This window comes from Aquarana catesbeiana, linkage group LG10, assembly GCF_042186555.1.
Source record: "Aquarana catesbeiana isolate 2022-GZ linkage group LG10, ASM4218655v1, whole genome shotgun sequence".
NCBI lineage: Eukaryota > Metazoa > Chordata > Amphibia > Anura > Ranidae > Aquarana > Aquarana catesbeiana.
Genome location: NC_133333.1, coordinates 33273810 through 33286103, shown reverse-complemented (window position 1 = coordinate 33286103; position 12294 = coordinate 33273810). Strand labels below are relative to the sequence as shown.

The following is a 12294-nucleotide window of genomic DNA, read 5'->3' as shown; positions in this document are numbered from 1 at the left end:
AAAGAGAAAAAAGAAAAAAATAAATAAACAAAAGGTTAACAAAGAGACAGAAAGGAAATAAACAAATAAGAGAAAGAGCAAAAAAGGAAAAAAAGGAGAGAGAAAATGGAAAAGGAAAGAAAGAAAGAAAGAAAGAAAGAAAGAAAGAAAGAAAGAAAGAAAGAAAGAAAGAAAGAAAGAAAGAAAGAAAGGGTTAACAAAGAGACAGAAAGCAAATAAACTAAACAGAGAAAGTGAAAAAGAAATGAAGAAGAGGAGAGAGAAAGACAGAAAAAGGAAAGAAAGAAAGAAAGAAAGAAAGAAAGAAAGAAAGAAAGAAAGAAAGAAAGACATATAAAAAGATAAGGAAGAGAGAGAGAGAAAGATGGATGAGAAAACAAATAAGATAGAGAAAGAAAAGGAGGGAGAAAGAGAGAAAAGAAAAAAGAAGAAATAAAAAGAAAGATGGAAAGGAAATAAACAAAGAGAGAAAAAGAAAAAAAGAATAAAGCAAGAAAAGGAGAGAGAATGAAAGAAAGAGAAAAATGAAAGAAAGAAAATGAGAATGAAAGAAAAAGAATTGAATGGGAGGGGGAAGTGGGGGAGGGGTGTGTCCCAGAGAAAGGGGCGGGGCCAGGACTCAGCCAGTATCTGTGAATCATTCACTCTGTCACATTGAGGTTTGAACTTCTCTCACACTGAGCTGGGGGATCTGTGAACTCTTCTATTGTTACTGTGTAACTGGGATCGTGCAATCTGTGCCCTGGACTGTGCTGGAAGGGTATCAGAGGGACTTTGTCCTTGGAGCTGACACTCGGGAACAGGCTTCATACAAGGTAAGACTACCAACAATCAGACCCAGAGGGGCCCCCCTGAGCCCCATCCCTGGCTGGTCTTGTGCTGGGATCAGACAACACAGATCCAGCAGAGAGTCCCTGGAAACATCAGTTCACATTACTGGCAACTTGTTGCATAACTTAGCCTTGGTTGTGTGGAACTACAAATCCCAGCCTAGGCTGAACTTTCCAGGTCCACAGGAGAGATAGTTCCGGTCCAGTTCACACCTGAGCGATTTAAAGTGTGTTTCCCAAACCACTTGAACATCAAGATTCCCATTGTATTCAGTGGTGGTCGTTCACACTTTTGTGTCGCTTTAAACATTTTTCTTTTTTGGGGCAAAGTCGCGTGTTTTTGGTTCCTATAGACTTTTAATTGGAGTGCCTTAAAACATGTGTTTTTGCATAATTTTTTTGCCTCTCCTAATAATTAATTTTCTGTTGCCCCCCCCCCCCCCAAAAAAAAAACCCTGCTCAAGCCACCTGAAAAATGCTCCAAAAAAAAAATGCTTTAAGGGTTCGTGCACAGGTCCGTACAGCGTGCGGATCCTGCGTAATGACAATCCACTGGGGCCCTTTGAGAAGCATTAGAAGAGACGGCTGTACGCCAAGGGATGTAAAATCACCCGCATGTGCACTGATGTACGATTGAACGCACGAGATCTGCTTATAGTGCAAACGTCAGTGCGTATGTGGGGGGCTCACATAACCTCTGGAGCACAATCACATACAGCTGCCTCTTCTAATGCGTCTCAGCGGACGCTTGTTTGCAGAGGGTTCCGGCAAAGTCATGACGTAGACTCTGCGCGCTGTACGCCCGTGTGTGCGAATTCCAAGATGTTCAAGTGTGAACCTTGTTCTTAGGATAAATGTACCAGAAAGTTCAGGAATTGTTTGTAAATAATGCTATTCTGTTTCTCAACTCCAGTCCTTAAGTACCCCCAACAGGTCATGTTTTCAGGATTTCTCTCAGATGAAACAGCTGTGGTAATTACTAAGACAGTGAAACTGATCAAAATCGACTGTGCAAAATAATGGAGTGCCTGAAAATATGACCTGTTGGGGCGCCTTGAGGACTGGAGTTGAGAAACAATGATTATGGAAGCAACAGGCTGAGCTGGAAAGAAGTTTATAAACATTGGGGGGAGATTTACTAATACTGGGAAGTGCAAAATCTAGTGCAGCTGTGCCTGGTAGCCAATCAGCTTCTAACTTTAGCTTGTTCAACTAAGGTTTGACCAAAAAAAAAAAAAAATACCTGGAAGCTGATGGGCTTCTATGCAGAGTTGCACCAGATTTTGTACTCTCCAGTTTTAGTAAATCAACCCCAATGAGACCGAAGACAATGTGTGTGCGATAAGTGTTTATGTTGGGTCCTTATGAACATTATTATTATTATATATTTTTCTATTATTAATATTATTGTCCATATTTTTTATATTTTCATGTTTTTATATATATATATATTGTTATTACTATAACTATTTTATTTTTTGATATTTTTTAAAATTTATTTTATGAAGTTATTTATGATGATATTATTATACATTTTTATTTTATTGCTTTTTATTAATATTTTAATTATATATTGTCCATTTTTAAAAATTTTCATTTTTAATATTAATTATTTTATTACTGTTAATAAAATATATATATTTATAAAAATTGATGATAATAAAATATATAATAATAAAAGCAATACAATAAAAATGTATAGTAATTATACATTTTTATTTTATTGCTTTTATTCATGTTTTAATTTTTTATATTGTCCATTATTTAACTTATTTTCATTTTTAATATATATTTTTATAATTTATTACTGACTATTATTATTTAAAAATATATAATAATAATTATTAAAAATGAAAATTAAAAAATTGATAATATTAAAATATATAAAAAAATACAATAAAAATGTATAATATTTATACATTTTTATTTTATGGCTTTTATTTGTCCATTTTTTAAAAATTATCTTCATTTTTAATATATATTTTTATAATTACTGTATATATTTTTGTATAATATTATTATTATTATTATTATTTTATATGTAATTATATATTAAAAATGAAAATAATTTTAAAAAATGACAATAATATTAAAATATATAAAAATGTATAATTATTGCTTTTATTCATATTTTAATTTATTATAGATTTTTATTATTATTATTATTATTATTATTATTATTATTGTCCATATGTTTTTAATATATATTTAATAATTTTATTATTATTTTTATTTTTTAATAATATTATAAAAAATAAATAACAACAATAATAAATGATACAAAAATTATATATTAAAAATGAAGAAAAAATATGAATAATAATAATTACTATTTTGTATATATTTAATTTTTTTTATATTGTGCATATTATTTATTAAATATTATTTTTATATTATAAGCCCTGGTTCACACTGGTGCTGCTTTTAAACTCCCCGCTACTTCAGCGCCATTTCAAAACCGCAGATCAGTGCGATTTGCACTTCCGATTTAATTGCGACTTAATTTAACAGTAATCTATACAAGTAGCAATGAAATCAGGAAAAAAAGTAGTGCATGAACCTTTTTCATAATCGCTGCGACATGAGTCCTGACAATCTGAACAGTTCCATTGCCCGCAATGGGGTGCGACATGTCATGCGATTTGGAACTGTCAAATCACATGACAAATCTTACAAGTATGAACAAGGACTTATTATTATTTTATCTTTATTATATAATATAGTTGATACATTGTAGCGATTAATCCTAGCACAGCGCTGATCTTGGTATTCCCTGTGGGAGATCTGGGTTATATAGACATAAGTGGAAGTGATTTTCCTGGACATATGAAGTGGTAGGACTGGATGAGCATGAGTGATTTTTTTCTATGCTATAATTGGTCACGATTGATCGATCGCAGTGGATTGATAAGATCACAGAGTGGATCATTTTGGAGTAATTGATTGCTAATAAACGCACAGTGCTGGAAATGTGTGTGATCAGATAATGCAGTGATGTGACCAGGTGAATTTTCCTTAAGAAATCCTCCTCTTTGATCCCATCCTATTAATCGCTAGAGATCACTACATCCGTGCAACAATGTGTAGCAGCGATTAATCGCTATTGGTACTACAACGTTCCACAATTGATTGCTTCTACAGTCCATTGTGACCAATATGTATCAATCATGTGACGTGTTTTAGAACATACCAAAACGGTATACACATTGCAATCACTAAAGACATTGTCGTTGCTGAGTAGTTAGCGGTGGAAAATCTTGCCATTGCTGAGTAGTCAGCGGTGGAAAATCTGCACTTTTAATGCAGGGCCCTTATTTCTCCATAGCACAAAGCTGAATGGAGCTGGGATCTCCCCCCCTAGGCTTGAGTGATTGCTTTGTAACTTTTTCTGTGATTGTGACCGACAGACCCTGCAGAAATGTTTCTTGGATTTGTAAACTGCTGCATGCACAGGTGCCCTTTTCTTCTTAAAGAGGATCTCTCAGTACCTGAATTCCTAACATATCATAATGTACAGCAGCAGTATTTTCAAAAAAGTTCTACCTTTTATCATTAAAAACCATTCTTGAGCCCCAGTTGGTGACTTGGCTTAGGCTGAGATGATGTCATCAGTCTGCTGCAATCAGGAAGAAGCATTTCCTCAGTCTCCTCTCCCCCGTGATCAGACTGTACATTGTAATTAGTGTAAAATAGACTTTGCCTAGGCTGAGATGAGGATGTCAGTCTGCTGCAGGCAGGAGAAAGCATTATCTCAGTCTCCTTTCCACCACTGATCACACAGTACATTGTAACTTTGTAAACTAGACTTTGCCCAGGCTGAGATGAATGTCATCAGCCTGCTGCAGGCAGGAGAAGTAATGTACAGTCTGATCAATGGGAGAGAAGAGACTGAGGAAATACTTTCTCTTGTCTGCAGCAGGCTGATGACATTCATCTCAGCCTGGGCAAAGTCTAGTTTACAAAGTTACAATGTACAGTCTGATCATGGGGGGGGGGCTGAGGAAATGCTTCTTCTTGCCTGCAGCAGACTGTTGACATCATCTCAGTCTAGGCAAAGTCTGTTTTACAGTTATAATGTTCAGTCTGATCAAGAGACTGAGGAAATGCTAACTGTGTAAAATAGACTTTGCCTAGACTGAGATGATGTCAACAATCTACTGCAGGCAAGAAGCAGCATTTCCTCAGTCTCCTCTCCCCCCAGTGATCACACTGTACATTGTAACTTTGTAAACTAGACTTTGCCCAGGCTGAGATGAATGTCATCAGCCTGCTGCAGGCAGGAGAAAGTATTTCCTCAGTCTCTTCTACTCCATTTCTCGGACTGTACATTATAACTGTGTAAAATAGACTTTGCCTAGTCTGAGATGATGCCATCAGTCTGCCGCAGGCAGGAGAAAGCATTTCCTCAGTCTCTTCTCTTCCATTGATCAGACTGTACATTGTAACTTTGTATAAGAGTCTTTACCTAGGCTGTGATGAATGTCCTCAGCCTGCTGCAGGCAGGAGAAAGTATTTCCTTAGTCCCTTCTCCCCCATTGCTCGGACTGTACATTATAACTGTGTAAAATAGACTTTGCCTAGGCTGAGATGTCAGTCTGCTGCAGGCAGGAGATAATATTTCCCTAGTCTCCTCTACCCCAGAGATCACACTGTACATTGTAACTTTGTAGTAGGTCCATGCTGGAAACCTGCGGCAGGGGCTGATCTGTCTCAGATATTTGTGAACACAACCAAGAACTGCATGGGATGTACATGACTGTGTCATCTCTGATCTGGCAATATTGGTCCAGGAGGTAGATGGTGACCCTGGAGGATGCTTGAACAAAGGTGGTGTCGTCCTTCTGGAGAGAAAAGCCGATGAAGGCATTTTCAGGAAGAGTAATGTGATCACAGTGAGGGTAATAAATATCTGGAGGGTGTTCTGAATGGGACTCATTCACATTTTTTCCATTGCAGTAATGCACACTACTTGCGTTGGTGCCGATCATCATACTGAACGGCACGTCGGTGCACTTTACTGATGGCCATGTGGCAGCGCCGGCAGAAATAGTATAGACATGTTTTTGGTGCGTTGGCAAAATGAATTGGTTGCCTTAATGCAATGCAAATTGATGCGCGGCAAAACGTGCGTGCATTAGGGTACTGCAGCAGTGTATTGTTGTTGTTCAGAGGTTTTGGTCATGTCCGCCTCTTCGTGACCTCATGGACCATAACACGCCAGGCTTTGCTGTCCTCCACTTCCTCCCGGAGCTTGCTTAACTTCATGTTCATTGTTTCGATGACGCTCTCTATCCATCTTGTTTTCTGCCGTCCTCTTCTCCTTTTTCCTTCCATGTTTCCCAGCATCGGGGTCTTTTCCAATGTGTCCTCTCTTCGCATTAGGTGGCCAAAGTATTCGAGTTTCAGCTTCAGGATCTGTCCTTCCAGTGAATATTCAGGGTTCATCTCCTTCAAGATTGACTGGTTTGATCTTCTTGCCGTCCACGGGACTTTCAAGAGTCTTCTCCAACATCATAGTTCAAAAGCATCAATTCTTCGGCGTTCAGCCTTCCTTATGGTCCAACTTTCACATCCATAGGCTACTACTGGGAGTACCATAGCTTTGACTATATGGCACTTTATCGGTAGGGTGATGGCTCTGCTTTTTATAATGTTGTCTAGGTTTTCCATTGCTTTCCTCTCAAGAAACAAGCGTCTCTTCATTTCATTTCAGTTACTGTCTGCCATGATCTTGGAGCCTAGGAAGATAAGATCTGTCTCGGTTTCCATTTCTTCTCCTTCTATTTGCCAAGGAGTGATGCTTACCTCCCAACTTTTTGAGATGGGGATGAGGGACACCTATCAGAAAAAGTATGCAGGCAAAGGACACACCCTTTGCCACGCCCCCTTAAAGTACAATTGTACAGAAAAACAAGATTGGTTAAACCCACAAGTGCTTTTTTTACCACCACTATTCCTTTATATTGGCTTTTAGAATTTTTACAAATGCAGCAATTTAGAAATCAGATGAAAGGTTTAGCGCTGGGAAACACTTTTTGAAAGAGATAAAAAGTGCATTTTATATGTATCTATATAGATCAGACCAAAATAAGGGACCAATGAGGAGGAATGAGGGACATTGCTCGAAATCAGGGACAGTTGGGAGCTATGGTGATGGGACCAGTTGCGATGATCTCACTTTTCTTTGACATCTGAGCTGCTTGCCATCTTTCAGTAGCTTGAATAGAGTACTCACTCTAGAATTCTTTCCAGTGTCTGGATGCCTGCTGGGTGCGCTGGGCCCATAACCTGTTGTGCAGAGTATTGAAATAATGCGCTGGAAGCTTCTTGGATGCAGAGAATAATTTACTCTCTTGGAGAAATAGCTGAACATATCTTACATGTCTTTTTATCAAGAAACAGGAACAAGGAGGATACGACTACATACACCGAGAGAGATAACACTTCCTCTGAATACATTACCATAGATACACACTACAGTGCCATCTCCTGGATAGATGGGTATAATACCTACAGTATATAGTTCAGTATATAACATTCAAAGTTCAATTTCAGGCCAGCTTTTGCGCTCTTCTCTTTCACCATCATTAAGAGACTCTTTTGGCTCTTCACTTTCTGCCACCAGTGTGGTATCATCTGCATATCTCAGGCTGTCGATATTTCTCTCAGCGATCTTAATTCTGGCTTGTGATTCGTAGATCCTGGCATTTCACATGATGTACTCTGCATATAAGTTAAATAAGTAGGGTGAAATACATCTTTGCCGCACATATGGAGCAGTGTATATGAGCCCCCTAAATAAAAAAAAAAAAAAACGAGATCCAAACTTAACCTCTTTGCGTATGCAGATTTGCGTACATGGCTTGAAGGGGTTAAAGTGGGGCGATGCCTGGCATCACCCCGCTACCGTTTTTTTAGAGCCAGCTGTTGACTTTTTAGTGATAACAACCGATGCGGCTAAAAGCCTTTCGCTGCGGCTAAAAGCCTTCCGCCGCTCCCACCGTCCCACTGGGAGACCTGAGCCACCATCCGCCGCCGTCACTTCCAGTTTACTTGGCTGCCAATGGCGCCGATTTAAAAAAAAAAAAAAAAAAAAAAAAAGACAGTATTCAGAATCGCAGATTTTGGCGATCTGAATACTTTGAAGTGCAAAGGAGGGATTTGGGGTCTTTTGATACCCTGATCCCTCCATAAAAAGTACCTGTCATCACCTATTACTGTCACATGGGATGTTTACATTCCTTGTGACAGCAATAAAGGTGATCAGAATTTTTTTTTTTCTTTTAAAAGTGCCCCCTGTCCTCGCGTAGCAAACAAAACGCATATGTAAACGGTGTTCAAAGCACACATGTGAGGTATCGTTGCGATCGTCAGAGCAAGAGCAATAATTCTAGCAAAAGACCTCCTCTTTAACTCTAACCTGGTACCGTAGTTTGTCGCCATTCAACGAGTGTGCACAATTTCAAAGCATGACATGTTAGGTATTTATTTACTCGGCGTATCATCATCTTTCACATTATACTAAAAGATTAGGCTAACTTTAGTGCTTAGTTTTTGAATTTGTGAAAGTGTCTTCTTTCCCAAAAAAAACGCTATATATATAATTTTCTAGCAAAAAATGTGGATTTTAACTTGTAAGCAACAAATGTCAGAAATAGGCTTAGGCATTAAAGGGATAAATCCACTCTTAACTACACTACAATGGAACGTAAACGCATTTGATCCCTGCAGATGTGTCCGATGGGTCACTGTTTTGCAGAGCATGATGTTAATTGGGGGGCTCAGCCTACAAAGACATCACATTTAATTAACGTCACATAATCAGCATTGTGAGCCACCATTGTCCCAGCTGATGCATTTCAAGGCGACTTTGAACTAATAAGTGGAAAAGTGAATGGGGGGGGGTGTAGGGGGACGGCATGTGGGGTGGGGGGGTCAGCTGTGTGGGCATTAATCAGTCAGCTTGCTGTAAAGCGTTGGATGGAGCAGGAAATGGATCCCAGAACAGGCCGGGTCTGTGTCGAGTAAAGTCGGTAATTGGGGGTCTGTGTTTGTATGACTGCTCCGTATATTCCAATAAATGTCGTTTATCTTTGATTCCGAGGCTGAGCGGGTCTGGCACTGATTAGGGGACTTACTGGGTTTCACTCAATGAATTGGGAAAGGAAATGAGTATCGGTTACCTTAACTGCTTTCCTCCTGTTAGTAGGAGGGGGGAGGAAAAAGGTATACATGCACTTTAAAATCAGATTGTCCAATCTGTATGCAATAAGATTGTCATACATGGTCTAATCTGATCGGCTAATCTCGACAAAATAAATTAAGGTGCCCAAACTTTATCAAATTGCGATCGAGGTACGAGTGATTGTAAACGGGCAATTCATAAATGTACCCAGGTCCAAGATAGAGGATGACGTGTGTGTGTGTGTGAGTGTGGGGGGGGGGGGGGTACAAGGAGCAGAACTCATGTGGGAGGGGGAAGGGAAGGGGGGCAGCTGCCCTGGATGCAGTACTATCGTGGGGGGGGGGGGGGAGTGGAGGTGGAGGGACAGCTCATTTGGGTGCAGCACTGTCATGGGGGGTGGAGGGGCAGCACAGTTGGGTGCAGCACTGTCATGGGGGGGGTGGAGGGGCAGCACAGTTGGGTGCAGCACTGTCATGGTGGGGGGTGGAGGGGCAGCACAGTTGGATGCAGCACTGTCATGGGGGGGGGGTGGAGGGGCAGCACAATTGGGTGCAGCACTGTCATGGGGGGGGGGGGGTGGAGGACAGCACAATTGGGTGCAGCACTGTCATGGTGGGGGGTGGAGGGGCAGCACAATTGGGTGCAGCACTGTCATGGTGGGGGGTGGAGGGGCAGCACAGTTGGGTGCAGCACTGTCATGGGGGGGGGGGGGTGGAGGGGCAGCACAGTTGGGTGCAGCACTGTCATGGGGGGGGGGTGGAGGGGCAGCACAGTTGGGTGCAGCACTGTCATGGGGGGGGGGGCAGCACAGTTGGGTGCAGCACTGTCATGGGGGGGTGGAGGGGCAGCACAGTTGGGTGCAGCACTGTCATGTTGGAGGGGCAGCACAGTTGGGTGCAGCACTGTCATGGGTGGGTGGAGGGCCAGCACAGTTGGGTGCAGCACTGTCATGTTGGGGGGGCTGGAGGGGCAGCTCAGTTGGGTGCAGCACTGTTATGTGGGAGGGGGAGGAAAGGTGGGCAGCTGCCCTGGATACAGCACTATTTCTTGTGTACGGGGGGGGCAGCTCAGTTGGGTGCAGCACTGTCATGGGGGGAAGGAGGGGCAGCACTGTTATGTGGGAGGGGGGAGGAAACGGGGGCAGCTGCCCTGGATGCAGCACTGTCATGTGGGGGGAGGGGCAGCCACCCTGTGTACAACACTGTCATGTTGGAGGTAGGGGGCATCACACAGCAAGCCACGCTCCCTGCGCAACATGCATGCTTCAGATCAGTTGCTGGCAACCATCAGGCTGTGGCTTCATATTTGCTCCAAAAGCAACTGCTGCCACATTACCACCCCATGCTCCTATACACCCACTCTACTCTACCTGGTGCAAAAAGCACACCACACATGCGTAACCACCTTCCATTTGAATTGGCTATGGATGCTCAGTGCACATTCCATGCCAATCATGAGCAGCCAGAGCATGGGGGTGAAGAATGGGTGTAGGGCAGAAGCCCATAATGCATTAGCAGCATTGGAGGGGGGGCACAGACTGCATACTTGCCTTGGTGAACCCATCTCGGTTCTGTGCATCGCTTTAAATACTATGTACATTTGCATCCGTCAACCCACATTGATACGCATTAGGATGGGATTGGGATTGGATTGGCACATTGATGAACGTTGACGTTGAAGCGTAATGAAGTGCTTCAATTGGTTTAATCAGAAAATGCATCAAGTTGTAAGTGCCTAGGAGTGATTCTCATGGGGAGGGGGGGGGATTTTCAGCTGGCATTACCATGCCGTACCCCCCAGGGCATCACCATATGGCTCCTCCAGGTCTGCATGGGCTGACACCTCCACAATGAGCAGCTGCCCCATAGCTGTGTACCTAAACACAGACAGCGTAACCCAAGTACCTGCGTCCAGATCCAGTTACTGTTTATCTCCACTTAGTCAGTGCTGACAATTATACACAGACTGGCTTTCCCATGGCGGGGACAGAGCCGATTCATCATTCCCACTCTTATGATGTCAGACCTGCCCGCTACTTTATACATACTGCAGCTGGCTCCTCTCCTGAACCTATATACAAGCTGGTAATCCATTAACAAAAAAAAGAAATTCACCCAGAGCAGCCAATCAGAACCGATATATGTTGGAAAACTGTGAACTGAAATCTAATTGGTTGCTTCAACTTAAAAAAAATAAAAAAATAAAACCAACACACAGCCATTAAGTGAAAATTTCCAAATTGGGCTCATTTAGCCATTTTCCCTCCCTGGTGTCATGTGACTCGTTAGTGTTACAAGGTCTCAGGTGTGAATGGGGAGCAGGTGTGTTAAATTTGGTGTTATCGCTCTCATACTGGTCACAAGTTCAACATGGCACCTCATGGCAAAGGAACTCTCTGAGGATCTGAAAAAAAGAATTGTTGCTCTACATAAAGATGGCCTAGGCTATAAGAAGATTGCCAAGACTCTGAAACTGAGCTGCAGAACGGTGGCCAAGACCATACAGCAGTTTAACAGGACAGGTTCCACTCAGAACAGGCCTTGCCATGGTCAACCAAAGGAGTTGAGTGCACGTGCTCAGCGTCATATCCAGAGGTTGTCTTTGGGAAATAAACGTATGAGTGATGCCAGCATTGCTGCAGAGGTTGAATGGGTGGGGGTGGGGGGGGGGGTTAGCCTATCAGTGATCAGACCATACACTGCACACTGCATTAATCTGGTCTGCATTGCTGTCATCCCAGAAAGAAGCCTCTTCTAAATGATGCACAAGAAATCCCTCAAACGGTTTCCTGAAGACAAGCAGACTAAGGACATGAATTACTGGAACCATGTCCTGTGGTCTGATGAGACCAAGATAAACGTATTTGGTTCAGATGGTGTCAAGCGTGTGTGGCGGCAACCAGGTGAGGATTACAAAGACAAGTGTGTCTTGCCTACAGTCAAGCATGGTGGTGGGAGTGTCATGGTCTGGGGTTGTCGGCACTGGGGAGCTACAGTTCATTGAGGGAACCATGAATGGCAACATGTACTGTGACATACTGAAGCAGAGCATGATCCTCTCCCTTCGGAGACTGGGCCGCAGGGCAGTATTCCAACATAACGACCCCAAACACACCTCTAAGATGACCACTGCCTTGCTAAAGAAGCTGAGGGTAAAGGTGATGGACTGGTCAAGCATGTCTCCAGACCTAAACCCTATTGAGCATCTGTGGAGCATCCTCAAACGGAAGGTGGAGGAGTGCAAGGTCTCTAACATCCACCAGCTCCGTGATGTCATCAT

At 42.3% G+C, this 12294-nt stretch overlaps 1 protein-coding gene across 3 annotated transcripts in view; it reads left to right on the top strand.

Annotated features, from left to right (window-relative positions):
- Window positions 1-627: 627 nt before the first annotated feature.
- Window positions 628-12294, top strand: part of PHLDB3 (pleckstrin homology like domain family B member 3) — a 101158-nt gene continuing 89491 nt past the window's right edge. For all 3 annotated transcript variants that reach the window (XR_012236301.1, XM_073601959.1, XM_073601957.1), the window contains exon 1: window positions 628-815. The gene's annotated coding sequence lies outside the window, so the exon portion shown is untranslated. The remainder of the gene's footprint in view (window positions 816-12294) is intronic.